General features: G+C 35.0%; 1 protein-coding gene across 16 annotated transcripts in view; it reads right to left on the reverse strand.

The window, feature by feature from the left end:
* Positions 1-26,170, reverse strand: part of LOC105225857 (F-actin-monooxygenase Mical) — an 88,581-nt gene that overhangs the window by 43,191 nt on the left and 19,220 nt on the right. For 14 of the 16 annotated variants that reach the window (XR_007421566.1, XR_007421552.1, XR_007421565.1 and 11 more), the window contains 2 exons: positions 11,019-11,160; positions 718-753 (listed from right to left, as the gene is read on the reverse strand). The gene's annotated coding sequence lies outside the window, so the exon portion shown is untranslated. The remainder of the gene's footprint in view (positions 1-717; positions 754-11,018; positions 11,161-26,170) is intronic. The other 2 variants (XR_007421564.1, XR_007421567.1) reach the window with 1 other exon arrangement.

Here is a 26,170-nt window from a genome sequence, read left to right on the forward strand (position 1 = left end):
TGGCGCGATGTTGTCAACGCGAGGAAAACTTTTCTACAAACCCAAGGTAAAAATTTTATTTTTTAACTTAAAATAAATAAGCTTAATATTTTGTTTAATGAAATTCAACAAATATGAAAATATATATGTATGTATGTATAAATAAATTATATTTATGATGTTTCAACAGCCCTAAATTTATGCATCCCTGATGATATTAAAGAATGCAACGACATGCGTATAGATAATTTTCTTTAATAAACTTTTCTAATGTTCATGCTCACTCTGTATAATAACATAAAATGTGCACTATAATCACACAAAAAAGGTGCAGTGCCAGAAAAAATTAAAGAATTTGTGTCAAATATGACATGACGAGTACATATGTACATATGTATGTATGTAAGCACTTTGTAGACAATCATTTGTAAATCCATTCATAATACATACATATGTACATAAATAATGTCTTTATTCAATTAAGTTGTGAACTGTGTTAGTTTCATGGCAATTTTTATGCTTTATGCTTTATGTTGATGTTGAATTGTGTTGAATGCTCAAATTTATTTAAAATTTATTACTTACGTATGTTAATAAATTTGTACACAAAACTAACCAAACATATGCGCATACATATGTGTACATATACTTATATAAATATATATGTTAATGTTACAAAAATGTATGTGAATAAGAATAAATAAAATATAAAATATATAAATATAAAATAGTACTTACATTATTCAGTCGATTTCCTGAAAAATCATGTGTTATCTGAAAGTAGAAAAAATATCATATTATTCTGTATTGTTCTAAACTGTATTTTCAATAAACCAAGCGCAGTAAATGCACTACTTAACGCATAAAATATGTGTTGCAATGTTGGTTATCAAAGTCAAATTATCATAAAAAATGCATTATCAGTAAAAAGTGTACGTACTTCGAAGTATTTAGTTGCACAAGAAAGTTGTTCAAAGTTACTTTTTTATGTTTTTTTCCATTACTAATACCCCACTAACCAGGTCATCCATTATATATAAGTTATTTCAATCTGATCATAAAAATAATCGTAAATAGAAAATTATTGCTTTCAACAGTGAAATGCCAGAAAATTGTTTAACCTCTTAGTGGCCGACATTGCTTATCTCGAATGTACACTTTTTTGGCACCGCAGATTAATATTCCTTGTGAGTTTGTATACCCTGAACAGGGTATATTAAGTTTGCCGCAAAGAACGCTTTTAGAATCCAGAAGGAAACCTTATAAAATACACATAAATGAAAAGCATGAAGTCCTGAGTCGATACAGTCGTGTCGGTTCGTCTTTATATACACCAATCAGAGCCTCAGTTTTGAGATATCGAGTTGAAAATTTAAAAATGTACTTTTCTCCTCAAAAACCTGCATATTTGTCCGTCGAGATTGGACCAATATTAGATATAGCGGCCATATAAACTGACCGATCCAAATTAAGTTTTTATGGGGAAAAGTGTTTTATTTGAGAAGATATTTTCACGAAAGTTGGCAAATAATTTTTAAGTCATATTGGCGGGTTTTCAAGTGTCTAAAATCTATTACTTCGTTAGATAAAGGTCGGCAAAATTTCATCTTAGCTGTCTTCTCCGCGCGGGTGTCGACTGGGCAATGGGTATCCCTGTTTACAATGTCATGCATTCTCAGAAGTAGGTGAATGGGTAATATAACGGCCATTGCAAATTAGGTACTTAGCGGTAGGTATAAAACGCTGGGGGTAGAACCCCCGAATCAAAAACTCGAAACGGAGGACAGCAAAGGAACGAGGCGGACCGGGATATCGGTACAAACGTCGGTGGGAGACGATGTTGCTACCACCAGCGTACAGAGCGAAAGTAAGAGTTGTGTCGCCAGCGGCCAAAACTCCACAGCAACGGGAGCAGGTTGCGGTGGTTGTAGTGCTTCTGTCAAATCAGCTTTACAGTGCACGGGTGCCACAGTCTCGGACTCGGACCAAGAAAGCGCCGTGAGCATAAACGCGGAAAGGGAAGGGTAAACTTCTTCGTTCTCCTGTGCAGGCGACCGAGGGTTCCAAATCTGGCAACAAGGCCAGACTTTGTGCCGAGCTATCCCATGTTAAGATCAATGAAAACCACTCCTAAGTTGTGTTAATTTGACCACGAATTGTTTCCATTTTCACTGCATTCTTAGAATTCGGCTCCTTGCAACGTTTTCTTGTTTTCCGAGCTCAAAAATTGTAGTTCAAAAGAAATTGAAGCCTATTTTGAGGCAAAAGCCAATCGTACTACAAAAGTATGCACGAAAATATGGAAATGTCCTCACGCCCTAGATAACAACTACTGTTGATTAATAAAATAAAAGGATATAAACTTTTGAATCTACTTGGTATTTGCGTTGTTAAAAATTTATTTTAAGGTTCTGTGCCACACTCGGCAATTTGTCACCAGATGATCACAGCATTATTTCTCGATTGCTTCATTGCAAATAATGCCATACAAATAACCCATTGATTAATTCCTCAAGTCTGGTATTCCAAATATTTTGCATCGACAAACTTTGTTGTGAAAACAAATTGAAAACAACTGCTAGTATTTATATATTTATGATACATTTGATTGAATAGACAAATAAATAGAAATCTGCACACATAAATCCCCAGAAAATTCAAAATCCATTTCTTAAGGCGCAAAAAAGCAAAATTTTTGTTCCGCCCATTTTACTAAGCATAATAAACTGAGCACAGGTGATATAAACTTTCAAGCACAGATAATTCTGCACATATGCATGTACATACTCATTCCTGTATGTTCGTATGTACTCGTATGTATGAATGTATGAATGTACCTATCCGCGGTAATCGAACTACGGCGAAAATTATAATAATCATTGCGGCGCGGTGGCGGCTCGCCCAACCTGCCTGCCAATAAAATTGGAAGTGTGCACCCAACCTGAATGCCTGATAGCGGTAAATAAAAATGGTACAAAGCAAAACCACAAAAACATTAGATGCCATTAACGTGAGCCATAGCTCGGGCGCTGCTCTTAGTGGCGCTGCAAGGTAGGAATGCCGCGTTCGCAGAGTCAGTTCATAGCGAACCATTAAATTGAACTCGGCTCAGCTATAACCAACAGACCGCAGTCAAGAGTCCAACGTGTAGTACAACAACAAAAATACACAACTCGTTCAAATGGTTTGCAGTGGCTGCGCTTTCTGTGCTTACCTTGGCTACTCGGTTTTGTTGCACGTACAGGTTGCAAGTGCAACTGTAGCCATCGTGATGTTGGTTTTATGTTCGCCGGTGAGGTGATGCGGAATCTTGCGATCCCAAGAGGTCGATGTAATTACAAAACCATGGTTGAGTAGACGTTCAGGTGTATTGACTGGCAGCGCTAAATGCTTGCAACGAAGCGAATTTCGGGTTTCGAGATATGAATGTCATACAAACATATTTCTACCAATATATGCTGTAAATAGGTGTTCGGGTACTCTTAAAAAAAAAAATTCAACAAACTTAAAAGATCTATTACATTTGGGCATCTTCCAATGACAAACAATATCAAAATAAGCGCTAAAAAAATCTATTCTCATCTGGTTCCAGTTCTGCGTATTTGTTTTTTGCTTTGAGATACTGAAGTTATGCTGAGAACATTGATCTCTGGTTAGTAAGAGCAATAACACTTCGGGATTCTGTACAGCCTTGCCTAGCAACACTATTGTATAAAGATGACGACATGTGCACTCTGCGTTTCCTTGGCGCCGATAACAATAATAAGCTACAAATTTTACCGCTGACTATTTGCAGTTCGATGAATGAGTAAATGCAATGACACGACGACGAACTCATACAAGTATTTATGTACATACTTGCATACATAATAGAGAAATGTACATATGAATGTTTTTTGTAGTATTCTTAAATCAGCAGTCACTTTACTTTATGTAAAACTAGTTATATTCTCTTTACACACAAACCTTAATATAATGTACATACATACATATGTGCAATACAAAGCATCGATTAGAAGAGAGAAAAAACAATAATTATTATACATATGTATACATATGTACATATTTACTTATATAAATATGCAGAAATTTATTAAATGCAATACAATTACATTTGTACTTTAATCTTCAAGGAATTAGGGTTATGTAAATATATACGAGTATACCACATATTAAAAATCAGAAGCAAGCATGATTCAAATTATACATATGTAAGTATGTATGTGGGTACTCATATAAATAAGTAGTTGCATATAGTACTAATTGTTTCTGTCACGACTTAATCGATTTAATGATGGCATCTTGATTCATATGTTATAAAACATATATTAATTAATATCTCTATTCTTTGAAGCAACGTTAAGCTTTCAGAAACACAATAAAGTTCTTGAAATTCCTCTCTACGGCAAAGGGTAACTTTTGTTGAATAATTTCTGTTCAATAGATCTAACTAGCAACAATACTATAAATGACATTGTCTCTGCTCATACTTGACAACAACTGCGCAGTTAGTATACTTTTTAGCTTAAGATTTTCTTAAGGGGCACATCTAGCGCGGCCTAAAAACATCAATTTTTAAGAATTAAAAAAAAAAAATCTACAATATCGATTGTTTTGCAATTTTCAGAGTATATTTATACATGTTTTAGGAAAATACAGTAAAAAAATTAATTAAAACTCGACTTCTTGTACAGATCCGCGGGCACGCTTGCAGAAGTCCAGACGGTGATCCCAATTCTGGACGTTTTTTAAGCATAAATCGAATACGAAGTCCATCAATCGGCGCTGGCTTGTTGGCATAGACCATAGACTTGACGTAGCCGCACAGAAAATAAGCTACCGACGTCAAATCGCATGAAAAGGAAATTGCCTGGCCATTTCGTGAGATAACAGGTTTACACACTTGGTTTTCAATAAATCGATTGTGAAATTCGCTATGTGGTTTGTGGCGCCGTCCTGTTGGAACCACATATTGTCCAAGTCCATATCATCTAATTCAGGCCAAAAGCATTCGGTTATCAGCGGTAGCGATTCCCATTCACAATAACTGACTCATGGAGTACGTGAGGATTGCTGTCTGACTAATAACGCAATTTTGCTCATCGACGAAGCCATTTAGCCCGAAATGAGCCTTTAGTGAAAATCCGGATCATTTTGCTCAGTTCAATTTACGAACATACGACGATTCTGGTGGTCAAGCGGCTTCAGTTCTTGCGTAAATTGGATCTTGTCAGATTGTAGGCCAAGATTTTTCGCAAAATTCACCACAAAAACGTAACAGAGATATCCAACACGTGAGAGACTGATTTGGGTCTTCCTCAATTGATACGCTAGATGCAGCAATATTCTCGACTCTACGGAAACTACGACCTACGCAGAAAAAAACTGGCAGCGCTCATAGACCAACGGATCAAATGATAAAGGACTTGTGTAATATTGGTCATTGAGAACAAACTGAAAACTTACTAGAAGTAATACCTAAAAGTTATTTTGGAATAGAGTTTGGACTAAAAAGAATCGCTTGAGCCAATGACCATAGTATATAAGATTTGCTCAAACTTTTAATACCCACGATTTGCAATCAATCAGTTTATTTGTTTTCAACGATTCGAGCCCAACAAAAATGAAAGTGTTACATTACCCTTGACCAATTGCTACATATTCCTTGGCACCTGTTGGTGGCTGGGTGAACTTCACATCAATTTCTTAATTACCAAGTAAACGAAAATCAAATAACAGACGAGCCATGTGACATACAAATTATTCGGCGAAAATAACTCAAATCAAACTACATTCACAAAACACTCAAAGCAGATACCAATAACGATGTTTAGGTGTAAATCACGGTAGATACATACATATATGTAAGTAGATAGAATTATATAAAAATACGGAAAATGGCAAATGAAGATAATCGGCGTCCACCGAGCGAAACACTCAAGCAAATAATCGTAGATTACGTAGCGGAGAAGTAAATATTATGGAAATAATTTGCATAAAAGCGAAAATTAATAAATAAGCAATTAATGATTAATGCCTATGACATAATTTAGCATGAAGCTATTTGTATAGATCGGACGAAGAAAACAGATACAGGATACAGTGTAGTTTGTAACATGCGAATAGATAATTCAATTTGATGATGCTAAATAATAGTAAAATCTTATGCAAACACAAAGAAGCGCACAAAAAAATTATAAGCAATTCAATTGATTTTATAAATAAAAAAATTTATAAAAACTCTATCTGAGTGAAGTTTTTATTTATTTGTTTAAGCGAATGAAGCTAAATGAATAAGACAGCATACCGATACCGAAAGAAACAGGCAACGTTGGGATGCATTGACTTGCCTCTTGCTACTATGAGCTTAGACTAAAAGTATTTATAATAAATAAAAACCCCCCAAAAAATTTAAAATAATTAAGAAACTGTATTCGCAGAAGTGGAAGCTTTGCGGACCTGTGTAAAAATAACCCCTGTAACTACTTAAACCTGTAGAACCTTTCACTTTCCTATACACTTTCCTCACATAAGACAAAAATGGAAGATACCTGAACTCGTCACGAACAAATTAAATAATATTTTTATTTTCTGGAAACACTGAACAAATTCACAAAACAGCTAACATTTGTATCGTATGCTTGTATGTGTGTTACGCCAAACAGTTACTTCATACACAATCAGTGTCCTCGTCATTCACATTCGACATTGATCGCAACCAAAATTGGACATACAAAGCAGGCGGCAAATTACACACTTAAAAAGCAATGATACTTGTACAACAATTGAAGAGATCTACGAGCAACTGAGATTGATATGACCAAAATAGTGGCTACCGCTTAACCCTGATCTTCGTACATTTATGGCAGTCATTAATACAAATAAGCTGAGCGAAAAACATTTCCGATTTGAAAGCTCTTCTACGAACACATGTCCGGAATCCAAAAATGCCATAGTTGTGCAACAACACTTTCGAGTGGTAGTAATTACTGTCACAATGATTCATTTAAATGCAATTAGTGCCTACTACTCTAGTTATGCTAGCCGCGCGCCGCACCACACACAGTGTCTTCATTCGACCCAGAGCCAGGCAAGCAACTGGCGAATGGGCCAGCGCATCTTAAAATGCTATTGTACTCTGGTCATTAATTAATTGTCGGGTCGTTCCTCTCAGCTCAATAAGTCGCATTTGTGAACAAAAGAAATGATGAAATGCATTTTCAACTGTCTACAGCAAGACAGAGGACAACCAGTCACAGGGTGTAGTTGTGGTGTGCGGGCATGTGGGGGGCCAATTAGACATTTGACTAAATTAAGATGCCTTTAAGTTTAATGCCACATAGTCTTTGTGCATATGCATATACTTATGTATGTAATACTTTAAATATACATATGTATGTATGTATGCACTTGAATATATGAGACTGTGTAATGCCCCGCTTGCAATGAGCGCAGACGCCGGGCGGATGTGTTGTTGACCCGATCTGTTGCACACTGCTCATAAGTTGATGACAACAAAGGCAGTCAGTTAGCCTGTCAAGTTGCCTGTATCTTTACCTCTCTCTCTCTCGGTCTGTTTGTCTAACTAGCAATTCGTCTCGCCAATGAGATGATTCATGCTATCATCAAGTAAGTTTTGTTATGCTTCCATATCATTGACTCGTGTCATTGCATTGCATTGCTCGTCTACATTGTCTACGGAATTTCTCACAAGCATTTTCCGCATCATTGTACACGAACTACTTGTAATTGCATATTACCGACACTGGAAGGAAAGACTGCTGTCACTTTTTTGTGTATAATTGTTATAGATTTATCTTGAGTTTACAAAGAAAATACATTTGTTGCATATAACATTGTTGCAAAATAAATGCTTTAATTTTAAAACGTAGTACGAGTCTGATGCAATGAAAGCATTACACTCACGCTTATCTATAAAAAAATTATTTTTTATCTGAATATTCTTTTTAAGATTTTGGATAACAAATACCTTTCAGAACACTGAAATTGCTTCAGCTTGAATGGTGGGATTCTACCCAGCTATATACACAAGCGGATACGTGAAAATTTATTTTGAAAAGTATCTGCGGTTGATAGTTAGCTTTAGCAATGGCGACTCTACACTCAGTCCAGTAAATAATAATTACTGCTGTCTGAATGACAATTTAGAAGAAGGATGAAGTATTCAATTTTTATCTGAATTCTTAAAATATACTATATAAATTAATACTTTAAATTTGAAAAGAATTAATACAGTACTTTTTAATGATAAATTGCTCCGACGTCACAAATAAATTCAGCTCATAATTTTCCTCATTGCTTTCATTAATCACTACTAAGCAAATGAAATTGAAAAAAAACAAAGGAACATTCTCCTCACACAGGTGCGGACGGAACAAAGCACTGAGAGATTGTTTTTGCGCTCGCTGAACTCGTGCACTTGCTTTGTTTTGTCAAATAGGATTTGTTTACATCCCTATTTCAACTAATAAAGCAACGAGTAGAGCAACTGCTAAATGAATAAAGAAACGAGTTCACAGTGCTGGTAAACGGCAGCAACGAGACAAGAAAGTAAAATCAGACTTTTCCATTTAATAACGTGTTTGTGTTAAGCTTGCAAAAGGAGGATTGCGTGCTGGCGGAATGGAAACTTGCTGGCCAACAGACTGTTTGTCGTTCAACTGCATTTAAACAGCTGACTAGTGCAGACAGCAAATATAAATATGAACATGTGTACATATGTAAACAAAGCAAACACTATTACAAATAGAAGCAGACGTTGGACATTTTTAACGCCGCATTGGTGCGTGACAGCGGCAACTGACAGCTCGGCGCTGATTGAATTGAACGGAGTCCCCCGCATATTACGAGTATGTGTTTGTCCTTTGGAAACAACTGAAAATGGTGTGGATGCCATTGAAATTGGGGTTGCTGCAATTAAAATTTTCCCTTCCAAATGCTCAAATAAACAGAAGTAAATCAATTTACATATGTATATGTGTATGAGCGTTCCCTTTTGGATTGGCAGAGTACACAAACGTTGCTTATTGACTTGCAGTGCTTATTTATGCGCGTTTGTTTGCGTATAGAAGGCTGCCTAATTTCCCAAGATGGCCAACGAACGACAGCAGCGACTGCTTAGTCAATACACAAACCAAAATCCATAAATTTCCAGCAGCAATGCGTAATCAAAAAAAAAAAAAAAAAAAAAAAACAAAACGTAAAATGAAACAACAACGATAACAATGAGGCAATGCACTCGCAGACGTGACAGCAATGAATTAGTGTTGCCATTGCCTATATGTATGAAGAAATCGATTGCGGACGAGGGACGCTCAATAAGGATACAGTGATTTAAAAAAGTTTGCGTTAAATTTTTTAATTTGGAAGTATGGAATGCTGTTCGAATGTTAAGGAAAAAGATGCAATTGGAGAAGTTGTGTGCACTGTTAAAATATTCCTGTCCCACAATTCAACAATTTAGCATACGGCAGTGACTCGCTATCTGCGTGCGCACACCTACTGTACTCGGTAGAGGGCATTCCTAGCTAACGAACGAGCGGTTGGTCAGTTGTCTTCGAGCACCAGGCCAAATATTTTTGCCCGACGCGTTTCTGAAAGTGATGCAAGCCAAAAATGCAAAAATGCAGCGTTCGTTAGAGCAGAGGTACACGATTAAATTCTTTGTGAAACTCGGTAAATCTGCGACAGAGACGTTTGATATGTTGAAGCAGGCTTACCCAGGTATTGCTTTAACAAGAAGTGGTGTGTTTCGGTAGCACCAAGCTTTTTTGGAAGGCCGGGAAGAAGTCGCTGATGAATGAGCAAATCCAAAGTGAAAACGATACTCATTGCCTTTTTTGACATTAAAGATATCGTCTACCATGAATTTTGTGCCTCCTGGACAAATCGTCAACTCCAAGTTTTATGTGGAAGTCCTCGAGTGAAGGGTCAATCGGGTCCGACAAGACATCGCAGCCAATTGGAAGCTGCATCACGACAACGCCCCGGCTCACACCGCCTTTCTTGTGAACAGCTACCTAACCAAGGCCGTCATCCCAATGCTTCCGCAACCGCTCTACAGCCCAGGTATGGCACCCCCGGACTTTCCTTGTTTCCTTGCCTGAAAAGGCCGATGAAAGGGGATCCAAGCGGCATACACCTCGACTCTCAAGGCTATTCCGGAGAATGCCTTCCGTGACGCCTTCAATGCTTGGAAAACGCGCTGGCAGCGCTGCATCGACGCAGAAGGAGCCTATTTTACAAATTTTTAAAGAATTGTAACGATTGGTTTAATAAAACTTTTTAAATCGACTCAGTCCTATTACTTTTTGGACAAGTCCTGTATTTTATGAAAATCCATATACTGATTATGATCGTTAATTTGAATGGATCCGAGATTGTAGCTTTGCCTTGGTCAACTGATTTCTCGAATAAATATTGTCAAATAAAATTTTTCTATACAAGAACTTAATTTTAATCGATCGTTTTTTAAGACAACTATATACTATAGTAGTCCGATATTGGCGGTTTCGAAAACTGTACAGCTTCTTAAGGAGTAAAACTGAGAGACTAGTTCACCGATAACTAAATCAATACAGTTCATCACATCCTTTGTATACAACACTGTAGTTATCTACTTTTATGTCACACTGTAAAACTATTGCAACCTGCCAACGAACGTTCAACAGACAAGAGGCAGCCACCATCGACCAATACCACTTGACTTGCGTTGCAAATGAGGTGAAAAATTGTGATTTTTACGCACAATGACGTGAGGCAAACGCGAATGTTGAGGCAACTGTGCAAACTTGGAGACTTTCCGAGCAGTTCGGCTTACATAGTGAGCTCACATAAATAGTGTGTAGACAAGCACGCATGGAACTATGCGCAATTTTGCTGCCAGGAAATTTCATTTTCATTTTGTTTAGCTTTTATTTTCATTACTGCGCACACTTTCGCACACGTTCAGTTGGAGGTCTGATATATGCTATCGGTTTGTACATATATATGCAACATTGTTTTATATTTATACTTACATCTATGCCAGTGTGTGTATATGTACTTTTATTGACCTGCTGCGTTGCATGTGGCAAGCAACTGGCCTGCCACTTGGCGCACTCGCACAATCTCTGCTCTCAAAGCGCTTATGCACGGCTATCGGTGTGTATGAATGGATTTCTGAAATGGAAATTTTAAGGTTGACCATGAATTTGCAAGACGGCTGCAGTAGCAAAACTAAAAATAAGTTTTATTAAAAATAAAGTAGACATGCAACAACACCAACAGTACATTGACAACAGACGGAGAAAGTGTGAAACGCGTCTAATCACCATATTACGCCAGTTGGTGGATAATTTGTGCAACCAGCTAACACGGCTGGAAATTTATTGGGAGGGAGGGAAGGAGCACAAAGTGAAGGCAGGCAGCTTCTCAGAATTTGTGCCACAATTTGTAGTTTCAGTTGCACAGTTTAACATTAACTAGATGAAACCGCCAGCGTTGCCTCTAAATGAGGCGAAAAAGAAAACACTTGTGTCTCGAATGACATACTGAGAAAAGTGCCTTGCATTCAGTGCCTTGCACGCTTAGCCAACTCGATATTAGCAGCAAAAAAAACGTTGCTTAACGGGAACTAAATATTTTTGCGCTTATTTCGAATTAAATGCTGGATTTATATTTCTATAAAATCAATAAAATTCGAGTTTTTGTCATGCATTTGTTTTTTAGAATTTCTGTCATGCATTTGCTTATTGTTGTTCTCATTGCTTTGTGGCAGCCATAAATGGTTTCGACGGAATTGCATTGTGCGAACAGCGACTGACTGCGTCAAAATGCCATAATCGTCAATACGTCGGAAATGTGCGGCATGACGTTTATTCATAAATATTCTGGAATACAATGCTACATTCATACATATATGCGTATGCATTTCGCACTTATGCACTTACTGAATACTTTTTATTTGCATAGCGCATAGCACATCCGCTCCAAGCTGCTTCAGTGTTTTCTTTGAACAATGCATTTCACTTCCACGCACTACTTAGAATATTTTTTCAATGTATGTATATAAAGATTTATGTATATTTCTAGAGTGATAGTGTCTTCTATTCATACCAAGAAGAAAATATTAGCATAACATTTTAAGGGTTACATGGGTTTACGGGATTCAAAAAAACAATTTTTTATTGTCTTATTAAATTGTATAACACCTCTAGAATATTGTCCTAAATTTTCAAGTTGATTTGATAATAATTAATAGTTTCGGAGATACAGTCTTGAGAACTTGTGCACTCGAGGCTAGCTAGGTTAAGTGTGCCGCCTTTAAACGAGTTTTTCTCGAAACTGTGTTTTTGCAGTCGATTGACAAGATTTCTCGATCTTCATGAAATTTTACGCAGGTCTTTGAAATACAATTCTTAAAAACTATGTATAAAAAATGTTCTGAAATTTGCATTTTTTTTTTGTAAAAATGTCTGCCAAAAATCCAATTTTACATTTTTTTCCTTTGTCCAAGTTATATGTTAAGGTTTCAACCAAAACACATATTTTTTCACTTTAGATGATCTTATAAGGAGTTATTATGCCAACTCGGGCTCATGTTTTTTCCGAGGGGTCACCGGAAATGGCGTCGCAATGGCCGAATTTAAAATATTTTTTTTCCAAAAATGTCACAATTTCTCTGTTAATAGTGTATGTTTGTAACAATAAAAAATTCTATTAAAATATTTCATTTTTTATATTAGAAAAACTTGTTGGAAAAAAAGCTATTTTTTAACCGAGGAAACCCATGTAACCCCTTAATCAGGTCATCTTTGAACGTGTTTCTTGAAATAATTCTTCAACTAATGAACCCAAAATTTTTTTAATCTGATCAGAAATCGAATTTTGGTAGACCGTGAACGACATTTCACACTTTTTTAACTGGGTTCTTGAAATATGTATAAATATACCCTTAAAATTTTAAAACTATTGATAAAGTTGATTATTTTAATTCCCAACAATCGTCTGTTTTAAACTGTCACACTAGGTTCGCGTCTTGAATTTTGCATCCGACTGTGCTCAAAGTTGTTGCACTTTAATAAAAAAAATATATTTACAAAAACAATGATTTCATATTCTTGTTGGGAGAACAAAATCAGAACTACACATATTCACCGGCAACGACTGGCGATCATTTGTTCAACAGGTGCACTGATAGTCAATTACTTCGAACAATTCTTAATTAAGAAACACAAAAATCAGAATAACAATGAAAAAAATAAATAAATAAATAGGTGTGCAAATAGCATGGCAAATTGGCTTCTTCAAGGCGAGATCACACACATAATCGATCGTGCGCGCAAGGAGAACACTTTTCATTTACACACATAAACTTACACAAATACACATACACACGGACGTACATACATATTACATAAAGTAATTATCGTTAATTTTCTTTGTTATTGTTGTTGCGGGTAATTTGGTGGCGAATGCAATTGTTGTTTCTTCTGCTCACTTTGTGTTCAGCTTACGTAACTTAAATTCATCTAATGTACGTGTGTGTATACATTTTTGTGTATGTATGAAGTTCAAATGCGATTGATTGCAACAATAGCAATTGTGTTGATAAAAATTGAAAGCTAACAGGTGAAACTCGCGAAAGCTTATTTGGTGTTGCAATGTGTGTCAATGTCACGTATACGACACGGCTTACTCACAGATGCACAAGCGCAGCGATAATGCATTTTACAACTAAAAGTTCTTAGGTAGAAAATAAAATGTTAACGGTTAATCAAAGATCAGGCCACATTGTTTGTATAACGGAGTTTTGTTGACACGTAGCAAACAAGAATTGTTTGAAGTAAACAGAAGGCAAATAATTTTTTATTTAAAAATCATTTCATCACTCAAATGCATCAAAGCAACAGGATTAAATTTCACTTTTAACGCCGCTGAAATATCGCCATTTGTGCTCAGTACTTTTGTTGTACAACGAGTAATGGTATTGCCACTGCGGTGTACACTATTCCTCCCTCTCACAATGTTATTTACACGAACACTGCTTATCACTGTCAATTGTCAGTTTGTGGATTGACAGCAACGCCTCACCACCAAGGGACAGCACTTCCATTTAAGTAGGATTACGCAAAGAAGTTTGTACATGCATTTGTGTAGACAAATACTATTGTTGCTTATTTTGTCTTTAATTAGTAAGTTGAAGCGGAGTGAGCATTAAATTGATAGAATTCTGTCAGCGTGACATTACAGCTGGAATTTACCCATATTCACGGCGGTGCTACTGACTCACTAATTCAAGTGGCCATGACGTTAAACTGAATAACAAGATTAAGTGTTGCTTTCTACTGCTTATTACGATGAGATAATGGAGCGATTTAATTTATTATAACAAAAACTGTGTAAATACATAGTGGTGACAACAGAAAATTGTTGATCGATTACTAAAAAGCAACGATTATTGATTGCATCAAAAAAATTCAACGCTTGACAAGACGAGAATGATATTTTCAACTGTTGTTTGGTTTATGAAAGTAAATTGATACAAAATTAAATTAGGATATTTTATTCGAAAATCAACCACAAAGATAAATAGCAACAAAAAAGCGCCCGGAAATTGTAATTAAATTTCTCGGGTAAAGATACTTATTTCAAAAAAATATATTTTGCTAAGTTGACAGTCCTCCCTTAATTATTATGCCGAATATGAGCGCGATCTGCCAACCAGTTTGTATACAGCAGCTGCTTAAGTCGGTACATCTCAGTAAGGTGTTGCGATTTTTACAATGAACAAAAATATCTAACAATGATTTTCTTACAAAATTTTGTATTTCTGACCAAATATCGCGTGCGGAATCGTTGTGTATCTTGAAAAAGGCTTTCGATGATATAAAAACACAAGCCTACGAGTGGTACAAAGCCTTCAAAGACGGTTGAGAGATCTTTGAAGACATGGCTCCTTCTGAACGACCTTCGACCTTTTCGACGAATGAAAATATTAAGAAAGTAAAACATATGGTGCTGGAAAATCGTCAGGCAAATGTTAGAGAGATGGCAAGAGAGTTCGGCGTCTTTGGCGTTCGAATGATTTTGGTTGATATTTTGGGTATGAAACGCGATCTTGCTCGATTTGTCCCGATAAAGCTGAATTTTTTTTAAATAGTGCCGTAAACAGGTCTCGTTGGACATGCTTGATTCCGAATCCACATTCTGGAGAGCGTGAGAAATGGGTTTATAAGTTTGGCAAACAAGTCAAGAAACACCAGCCGAAACTAAAGAAAACCACGTCAAAGCCGTTCAAAAATCAAGGTGATGCTTATTGTTTTTTTTTCGATATTCCTGGTTTGGTGGATCATGAATTTGTTTCGGAGGGACAGACGTTCAATTAGAAGTTCTATTTTGTCGTATTGAGGTTTTTCCTTAAAAAAAAAAAAAACTTCGAAAACGGCCGGAGTTGTGGAAGAACAATTCATGAACTTTACCCGATGAAAATGCACCATCGCATCGAGCCACGAATGTGGCCAAAATGAAAAGCAAAAACGCGATGAATACCTTCGATCAACCAACGTCCTCACCAGATTTGACTCCATGTGATTTTTTCTTGTTCCTCAAACTGAAACTGGCGCTCCGTGGAGCGAAGAGATAAAACAAAACTTGCTGAAGGCCATCGCTTATGAGGATTGCAAAAATAGTTGGCATAAGTGTATTACAACTGGTGTGGACAAAATAAATATTGCTGAATAGTTATATATTTTAATACAGTGTATTTTACTCATGGTGGTAGAGATTAGACTCAAAATGAAAGGAATAATGGATTTTTAGCAGCGCAACAAAGATTGTTTTTATTATTACTGCCTATCTTCTCAAACATTACTTCAGGACCAGTGCCAGGTGTTGCAACAACAGAAAATTCATTTGTATATAAAGCAAGAAGGCGAGGCCGTAGAATTAGCTCAAGAGTAGATTGCGGTTAATAAACATTACAATGCAAGAGAGTTACAGCAACACAACAAAATTCCTACATAATTGATTAAAGTACAAACAGCGAAATGCTTGTGTTTTAACCGCTAATTGTGTAATTTTTTAACATCTCAAAACTTGTTTCGTGCCTGTGTTGGTGTACAAATAATTGTGTTAAACTGGTAAACATTAATTGTTAACGGCAAGTAATTATTTTTGATGTTGTCGAAATGCGCATGTGTATGTGTGTGCGAGAGGGTATTGCTTACAACAATTTTAAATTTATTTCTACACCAATACACATTGTATATACATATGTACATGTATGTATGCAGTTATAAATCATATGAAATATTGGTGTGTGTATTTTCCTTAAGCTTAAAGGGGATTTCACTCAATTTTTCGCGTAGTCTCGATGGTTCAACAATAATTGTCGAGACGCACGCTATGCCCAGGCAATCGGCTGCCCAGCTAAACTTGATAGCAATATTTGTAATGTATATGTACCACACACATATCTGGCTAGGCACCGCTCTCTGTACACACTACGTACATACATATATGTATTTTTATGTATAGTATGTAAAAATATCTAGATATTTGTATGCAAAAGTATGAATGTGTGCATATTATGCGATAGTTAAGCGGACGAGCAACATTCATTCAACCATTTGAGAAACTGAACGCTGAACAGCTGAAGCATAAAAATTCTTGAATTTAGAAAAAATTATGCATGTATGTAAGTATCACAAACAAACACACACAAACATAATACTAATACACAAAATTCTAAAAATTAAAAAATGTGGCAGAGACCACATGTGCCTCGGCGTGCGGCAGAACGAACATATGGAATGATGTGTACACGGCGTGTCAGTTTGTGGGTTCGAGTCATGCTGCCGGCAACCGCACTTCAGATAGCAGCTTATGTGTGTACATATGTATGTATGCTTACGGCAGTCACTGATACCGTGAACCGTTGCATGTGGTCATGTGCCACGAAACGCTATGCGGTGCACTATGATTTACCACATAATATTATTATCATAAGTGTTAGTGGCTGTGTGTGCTTATGCAGTTTAGTAATTGTTAATAGTTAAAGAATTTCAGCGAATACAAGTATATGAGGGAATATGCACATAATTGCAATGAGGAAGTGTTGCTTGGGCACTGGGTCAAAACTATTAAAGTACATACATACGTACATGAGTATGTGTTTGAAGGAGCAGTGAGCGAATTTTGATGCTAATCAAAGTTTCAAATTATTGATGTATATATGTATGTATGTATGTATCTTAATATATCTAAATCTCTAAATATTCGCCGTTAGTAGCATATAAAAGCACTAAAAAGATCATTATCTGAACAATATTTTCAGATATTGTAGATTGTCCTTAAACAATAATTTTTGCCAGATTCCGTCAAGACAACTTTTCGAAATAAAAAAAATCTTCCCAATTAAGAATAATTTAGTTTCCCCGACGTTTCCTTCTGGAAGTTTAAAATTTCATGACAAACTTAATGCACACTGTTCAGGTTATAAACATGATTTCGAATATATGTAAGTATGTATGTATGTCACTAACATGCAATGCGAGAATATTGTATTTTGTATTTTTATGTTTCAATAAAATACTCTCCAGATTCCTTCATCCGCCAAGAGAAATATCATAAGCATCGAAGACGTTTTTCTCGAAACTGTGTTTTTGAATTCGATCTTGCCAACAGACAGATTTCTCGAGAACTACTCAACCGATCTTTATGAAATTTTACACAGGTCTTTGAGATACAAGTTTTAAAAACTTTTTGAAAAAAAAAAATTTCGCGAAATTTTCACTGAAATTTTTATTTTTTTGTAAAACTGTCTCCCAAAAATCTAATTTTCAGTTTTTTTCCTCTGTATAAGATCTAAGTTAAGATTTTAACTAAAATACCCTTTTTTCACTTTAGAAGATCCTGCAAGAAGTGGCGTCGCAATGACCCCAGTTTAAAATATTTTTTCCCAAAAATTTTAGAATTTCTTTGTTAATAGTGTATGTTTATAACAATAAAAAAATCTATCAAAATATTTAATTTTTTATATAAGAAAAAATTGTTGAAAAAAGGCTGTTTTTTACTCGAGGAAACCCATGTAACCACTTAACTCAATATACTACAAAGTCAACAAAGTATCACACCGAAGTAAAACATGCGTTAGAAAGCTAAAAATTCATGTACAAAAAATTTTCAAACTTACTTTTGGATACAAAAAAAATCTGCTTGTGTTCATTGTTTTACAACACTTCACTTATCGGCTGATATCTATTGGAATCTATACTTTTACCGAATAAAAGTATACACCCATACTATGTACTGGTTTCCGAAAAATTATGTTTCATGCCTACGCTCAAAGGCACATGTCTAAACAAAGAAAAAAAAAAAACAAAAAACAAAAACATTTAATACTTTTTCGAATTAGGTCGGCACACAGCACGCGAGAATTGGGTAAATGAACTTGATGACCACACCACAAGTGAACACAATCACAAAATAAAAACAAACTAAGCATTTTTGAGCAAAATCCGCGCAAAAAGATTGCCGCACAATACGAAAATCATTCACATAACACATACATATGCAGATACGAGTAATCATAGATACATATGCAGATATGTATGTCATACACTCACATTAATATTCTACATGAATTAACACCAGCGGCAGCACGTTGTACAAAGAAGCGAATTTTATTGCTTTTGACAAAATGAAATTGCTATAAAATTTCGCTTCTAAGTACTAAATATTGTGACACATAGCGATAATTTTAATGGAGATACTTCGCTAATAGACTCATGCATATACAAGATACTCGCAAATACTAAGTGAAACGAAATTGAAATTTTTGACGCGATTTTCCGGCAAATTACGCAGCCATCATTAGTTGAATTAACAAAAAAAAACTCTATGGCATTTATGTCACACAAGATATTTTTATACTTACATGCTGGTATGGATGATGATGATAAATGATATGCATCTTACTAATATATAGCAGATACTAAAATATGTATGTATATAGAGTGTATGCCGGTGCAAATGGAGGCACTATTTCTCTCCACACTACACAGTTCAGCTAGATCTTGCTGTTCAAAATGAGACGTATTTTGGCATGAAAAATTAGAAATATAATAAGAATGGGAGTTGTGTCTTATAAGTAAAGTCATTTTCACATTATATAGTTAGGTATATTTTTGATAATTAAAGAGCCAAACTAACTGTTTGTAGGACCAGAGAAATTACTGTAATAAAAACTGCTTTTTTGAAACGCGAAGAATCGGAAACTTTGTAGTTTACTATTACCGGATAATTTGCAATAAATATATACGTGTTAAGCCAAGATTTCAACGCAAACGTGCAGACTGTTTCCAAAGAAACAGAGACAGTTTGATATTTTTATCATTTAAAGAAGTTGACACTAACTTAATGACATTTTTTCTCTAAAGGTCTTTTATGAGAAATTTTGTTATTAATAACGAAAATGAATTCGGATGATAACCCGCCAACTTCCCATTTAATGGTACTGTTAAAAACCACTAAAAGCGCGATAAATCAATAACTAATTACGCCAGAGACATTAAATTTTACCTTCGAGATGGTATGAGGGAACTTTATGAGAGCCGGTGGGGAAATTGAACGACGGGCGAGGCATTCCTTGATGAAATCCCATATGTAGGGACCCGACCAAACGATTTTGATTAAATTTAGTACGTGACACTCTTCTAATATTCCCATGTCACAGTACGAAAATGGGCGAAATGGACTACAACCACGCCTACTTCCTATATAAGACAGTTTTAAATTATGCCATTTTAAAATATGTCACCTTATCACCAAAAATTTCGGAAATGTGTAGTCTATTGTGGACGTTTGGCCGAAAATATCGGTCAAGGTATGGGATATACAATTGAAATTCAGACAGAATCCTTTCCAGGTAATCGTATCTCTGTGTATCTAAAATGGTCAATACTTTCTTGAGCTCCCATATACCTAATATAAAGATTTACGAACTTCCGGGTGACTTTGTAGTATATATATCCGCCAATATTTGAGTTATCTCAACGAAAATTAAAGATCGTGTTTTAATCATAACAGTGTATATTTATTTGTGCCTAACATAGATAAAATTGGAGGAAATTGAACTAGCCCATATACAACTAATAACAGGATTTTCTGACATCCGGCTGAGTTTACTCCATCTAAATGGTGGCTTTATGTAAGGTACCTTAAACAAAAGGAACATTTTTTAGTATCTGTCTTGATATTAGTTAATAGATAAAATCGAGTCAATACTACCCCAACTCCCATATCTAGTATATGTATAAAGATTTTCGTTTTTCTAATAAATATACATAAGTACATATGTATGTATATATGGTGTAGCCATTAGCCCTTTCTTACTTGTTCTGTTTTTGGACGTAAAACTATTTAGCAGACCGTCTTTTTCAGAATCCTGGATATCGACTGCGGAATCGAGAGAATCCAAAATTTTTCGAAATAAATCGACGATTATTACAGTAAAACATATTATAGTACCATTTTTATCTATTAAATGAACAGCCTCTTAAAAAAAAAACGTTCTTTCTGACTAGCAAATTGATTACATATTTAAGTATTATTTTTTGCTATTCCGTTGGTTTTAGATCATGCCTAACGCCTAAGGTGAAATAAGGCGTTAAATTCAGATGCAAATTGAAGCACATAAACAAAATGGACAATAAGCCTTTCAACCAAAGCACGAGCACAAGACAAGAACAGCTGTCGGCAGATTTCATTCAAGTGCGTGTTGGTGAAGTGCGCATGCGCAATAACATAAAAGTATCTTTGTTAGACAATTTTTTTTACAAGCTTGCTAAAAAAGTGTACAAAAAATGCAATTTGAGCGCTTCGTTACACAATGAACTCAATAAACATTGTGTGGCAAAAAAGATGTGAACAAAAAGTTGCAATAAAAATTTCATTTGAGTCAATCAATGGAAAACTCATAATCTGTTATGAGCGGTGGCATTGTGCATTTAGTGGTGTGAATTGTGTGTATAAGTGCGTGAAAATAATTGGAGCAAAAAGTTTGAAACACAAAGCAAGCAATGAACATAAAATGTGCAAATATTTCAACACAAAAACGATTGGAATAATTAAAGCTCAATTAGGTACACATACAAACGCACAAACAAACCGACAGGCAAACGGCAAACGGCAAAATTCACAAATCACACAGTTATCGCTTCGCTTTGATAGGTAGATTTATCTTTTCCATACAACGCTTTGCCAAGTGTGCACAAAGATAGCAACACAATTATAATTGGCAAAAATAATATTGGAATATACTACATACACATCTACAAATGCATATGTGTAGGTGTCAATGTACATACATATGTTTCATAATTACAAAATAATCATGGGTAGCACAGATAGCTAAATAAATACATCAGCTGTGGACATATTAGTATACATACATAGTGAGCGAAGTGTCCTTCATGCTTTAGAAAATTGATATATTTTCTTTATATATGTATATTTTATTTATTATGTCCAAAAAATATTATTAACAATCAATAAAACAACTGGCATCTCTTTTCAAAGGTAATTTGGGCCAAAGAACAGTGAAAGCACGATAGGTTCCAAAATTACTAATTTTTTTCGAAAAACAACGCGCGGTAACGTCTGTGAAACAATACTTTCCCACTGCCGATGAGCCTTGGATCTAAGCTTACGACCCGGAAACAGACAATCAATCAGCCGAATATCGTGACAAAGGTGAGCCGAAAAAACATCGTCAAAGCTGGTCAAAAATCTAGGTTGTGTTGACAGTTTTATTCGATTATCGAGGCGTGATGCAATCCGCATTCCTCAGACCGGCCAAACTGTCAACAAAAAATACTATTCTAGGCCGACAACTCTTGGTTTTTACACCACGATAATGCACTGTCGCATACTGCATTGATTCTACGTGAGTATTTCGCCAAATTTTCAACCATTATCGAACCGCAACAACCGTATTCGCCTGATTTTGCTCGGTGTGACTTCTGACTTTTCACTAAACTCAAACGACGGCTCTGATGAAATCGTTTTGAGTCAATTTAAAACATTAAACGAGAATCGCCAAGCGCAATAAAGGCTATTCCGGAAATTGACCTTTACAACTGTTTCGAGGATTGGAAAAACTTTGTCATAAGTGTATTCTGACCAAGGGGGAATACTTTGAGGGGAACGACATAAGAAGAATTTTAAAATTATAAGCACATTCTTACTATTTTTTGCTCATAGTAATCTGACCGATTTATGTTTTTATTTTGATCGTATAGCGATCTGAACAATTTATTCGGATATTACAGCGTTGTCATGGGCAATAATCTAATGAGAATTTCGTGAAGATATTGTCAAATAAAAAGTTTTTATACAAAGGCTTGATTTTGATTGGTCAGTTTGTATGGCAGCTATACCCAATAGTGATCCGATATCGACAGTTTCAACAATTGAGCAGCTTCTTGTGGAGGAAAGGACGTGTGCAAAATTTCAGATCGATATCTGAAATTAAAAGCAAGTATTATTATTTTAAATTTTAATAAACACAGTCACGAGATCGAATTAAGAAATTGTATGTTTACTTATTGTTTTCCTCCGCCGCCTTTGTTGTACCATATATGTATGTATGAATATGGTATACATGGCCTGGTTTGATTGACATTCACCGAAAGAACATTATTCTATATTTATTTTTTGTTATTATTTACAAAATATTATTGGAATTTAATGGAAACGCGTGGGTGGAAAGACACAAACCAGAACTTCAGTTATAGAAACGCCAAGCGCAAGCGTTGTATTCATGTATGCTTGTACGCACATACGAGTACAGTAAATGAATAAGTTCTGTCAATATTCGAACGTGGTTGAGCAGAGTTTGTGCGTTGACACTGGTGGGTTAGCCAGTTGAGAGCGCAAAAGGCAACTTTTCAGCTTGGCTGATTAGCTTAGGTTTTTCTATAATTCTGTACATTTTCTTGCGTTTGTGCGCAACACCTACTCGGCTAGTGATTACAAATGTAAAAAAATCGAAAAAAAAATAAATAAAATTTAGTTTGGCGTAATCGTGAATTAAGATTTTGTGTTTCATTACCTTCAGCATTTAAAGTATTTCTGGATGCTCTATGTGCTTATATAAACATATGTATTGATTATATATATCTAAACATGTAAATATATGACTTTGGGTCCCTTTCAAATTGACTATTCGTGGTCGCGGTGCTGGCGCTGCTCACTACACTGTGACTTTCACAAATGCATTCAAGCAGTAAAATAAATAAATATGTGTGTAAATACATATGTATACCATACCTATAGTATGCATGTACATTGAAACACCGGCATAAACGAAACTAAGCACAAGTTTTTTCAATAAAAATAATACTCGTACGATCAATGCCAACATTTTCCTATAAACAATCGAAATGAAAAAAGCTCCCTTCCAACTAAATAACCAAAGCATACAACATTCTCACATGCATACTACATATGTACATATACTATAAACAAACACTAAATGCGGCAGGTATGGTATTTAAAAGTAAAATCAAATGTCGAATTTAAAGCTAAATTTTGCTTTTTAATCGCACAGCCAGTGTGTGGCACGAAGTACAATACTCCAACCGACTTCTCGATAAATGCCAATAAATGCAACACTATATTTATATTAAAAAGCATAGCTATGTAAACATACATATGTACAGTTGTACAAATGTACCGCATGGTACGACATGTTACGACTGCAGTCGCCTCATCCACATCTATGATTTCTACGCGAATCCCCCACACAGACCAAACCAGCGCACTCGCGCCATAACTCATTCGACCGCCTTTTATCGTTTGTGGCAGACAATTTGCATTTCCTCTGACACCGGAAAAGGGCTCTATAAACAACTCTTTCATGTTCATACGTTCTGTTGCTTTTCACACTTTTTCTTGAATGCAGTAACAAGCTAAACCCACTCGAAAGGCGTACACATCCACGCGACAAAGGTCGTTTATCCTTTATTGGAATATACTATACATACATATGTACTTATATGCATGAGTGTGTAACTTGTTTTCTAGAAAATCTAAAATTAATTCTTTCATCCTTTAGGAATAAGAAAAGGCACATGAGGCTAAAATATATCTCTCGAAAATTCGATTTTTTAATTAAATCGGCGTTCACCTTAAAAATTATTATCTGTTATCTTCTTCAAGCTTCAAAAGATACTTTTATGAATATGATTTTTAGTTTACCTTTTGTAGAAGTTTCGAATATTAACTTAAATACGAGAAGTTTAATGAGATGTCTACCGAAATTTCGAAAATCACCGGCAGCAGCAAATTAGACTAGATGACGACATTTAATGACATTTTTTTTATCCAGAAATTTTTTCAAAAGGAAAAATAAAATTAATTATTTACTCAAAAAACTAGTCACAAGCTTTTTTTAAGAAAAAAAAAATGAAATTTAATTTAAAAAAAAATTTGAGAATTCAGTTTCCGGCACAGGCCGTCTTTAATAGTACTAATAGAGAATTACTATAGACTAAGCGAATAATCATATCTTATTTGAAAGTGTATTTGTAGAAACCTTCCAAATGTTAAATCACCTATTTACTCCGGCTTGAAAAGGCTTATAGTTCCGCTCCCGTTTGGAACCAATAATTTTTCAATCAAATATTATATGGCAATTTCTAAAATACTTACATACTCGTATAATAAGTATATATCAAATAATATACATATATGTACATATATAAATGAATAACTGTACATTCAGCTGATTCATTCATTCAAGCGTCGTGCTCCCTCATAATGCCAGTCGTGTTTTGACGCTTTCGCCGCCATCCAGCGTATCTGCTTGAAGGTTTCATAAAATTAAAGGCCTGGTCTTTGCATACATACTTAGGTACACATATACTGCTACAAAATTATATATAGTATGTATAGATACTGTGCGTTTATTGCTTTTCAAATGTGGTGTTTTTTGGTCAAGGTTGGTTGATTGACAAAACGGGGCGGCCGGTCAACAAGCAAATATTTCCCTTCTTTGTTGCTTTTCAAGCGGCTTTACTTGTCACCATTGGATAACTACATACATAAATATACTATATATGTACTTATATGTGCATACAAATCTGCTCTTTTATCTTTATTTTCGTATATATGTATATATGTATTCGATTTAAATAATTTAGCTTTATGAATGAAAGTCATTGAGAACCCGAAATAAAATTTGTTTTAAGATAACATAAGCCCTTACAAAAACTCAAGCACCTTCTTTAAGCAAAGGCTTAGCTATGTACGTATGTACGTATGTTGATATATGATCATGTGTGCATTATATGTATATGCATACATTGTATTGGTATTAAATTCTTTAAAGAAATATAAACAACAAAACGAAAATTTATGAGAAAGCTATTAAAAATTCGGTAGAAGATAAATAATTTCTCAAGTTTAGCAAAGTCAAGCGAATATTTACTAAATTTGAAAACAATTTAAAGGTTAATCTTTTGGTATATAAATGGATTCATTTTAAGTATGTACATATGTATATCTATTGATGTAGAAATAAATAATGACTACACAAAAAAGCAACAAATTCAAATTGAAATTTGGTCATTGCCAAATCTTATCTACAAACAATTTATCAAACCAATACGATTACGTTTAGTATCAAAAACGTTTACAAATTTTATGTGAATATGCGGGCGCCACTATAAATATTTCAACGTTTCTAGACAGACACACATTTTCAGTTGAAAAGAATATCAAGAGAATATTTGTTAAATAAGGAAATTATTTCTTCAAAAGTTAAGGAAATTTAAGAAAATATTAGAAATGTAAAGTCTCAAATAGAAAAAATTATGGGTTGTTGATTAGAATTTAATCGAGGTTTACTGTGCGACTTAAGAGGTAACGTGGGTTTCCTTGGGTAAAAAATAGCCTTTTTCCAACAATTTTTTTCTCATACATATAAAAATAAAATATTTTATTAAAATTTTTACTGTTACATACACTATTGACAAAAAAATTCTGAAATTTTTAGAAAAAATATTTTAAACTCGGCCATTGCGACGTCATTTCCGATGTCCCTTCGGAAAAAAGCGTTGGCAGGATAACTACTTACAGGATCACTTAAAGTGAGAAAAAATACGTGTTTTAGTTAAAACCTCAA

This window comes from Bactrocera dorsalis, chromosome 2 (assembly GCF_023373825.1).
Source record: "Bactrocera dorsalis isolate Fly_Bdor chromosome 2, ASM2337382v1, whole genome shotgun sequence".
NCBI lineage: Eukaryota > Metazoa > Arthropoda > Insecta > Diptera > Tephritidae > Bactrocera > Bactrocera dorsalis.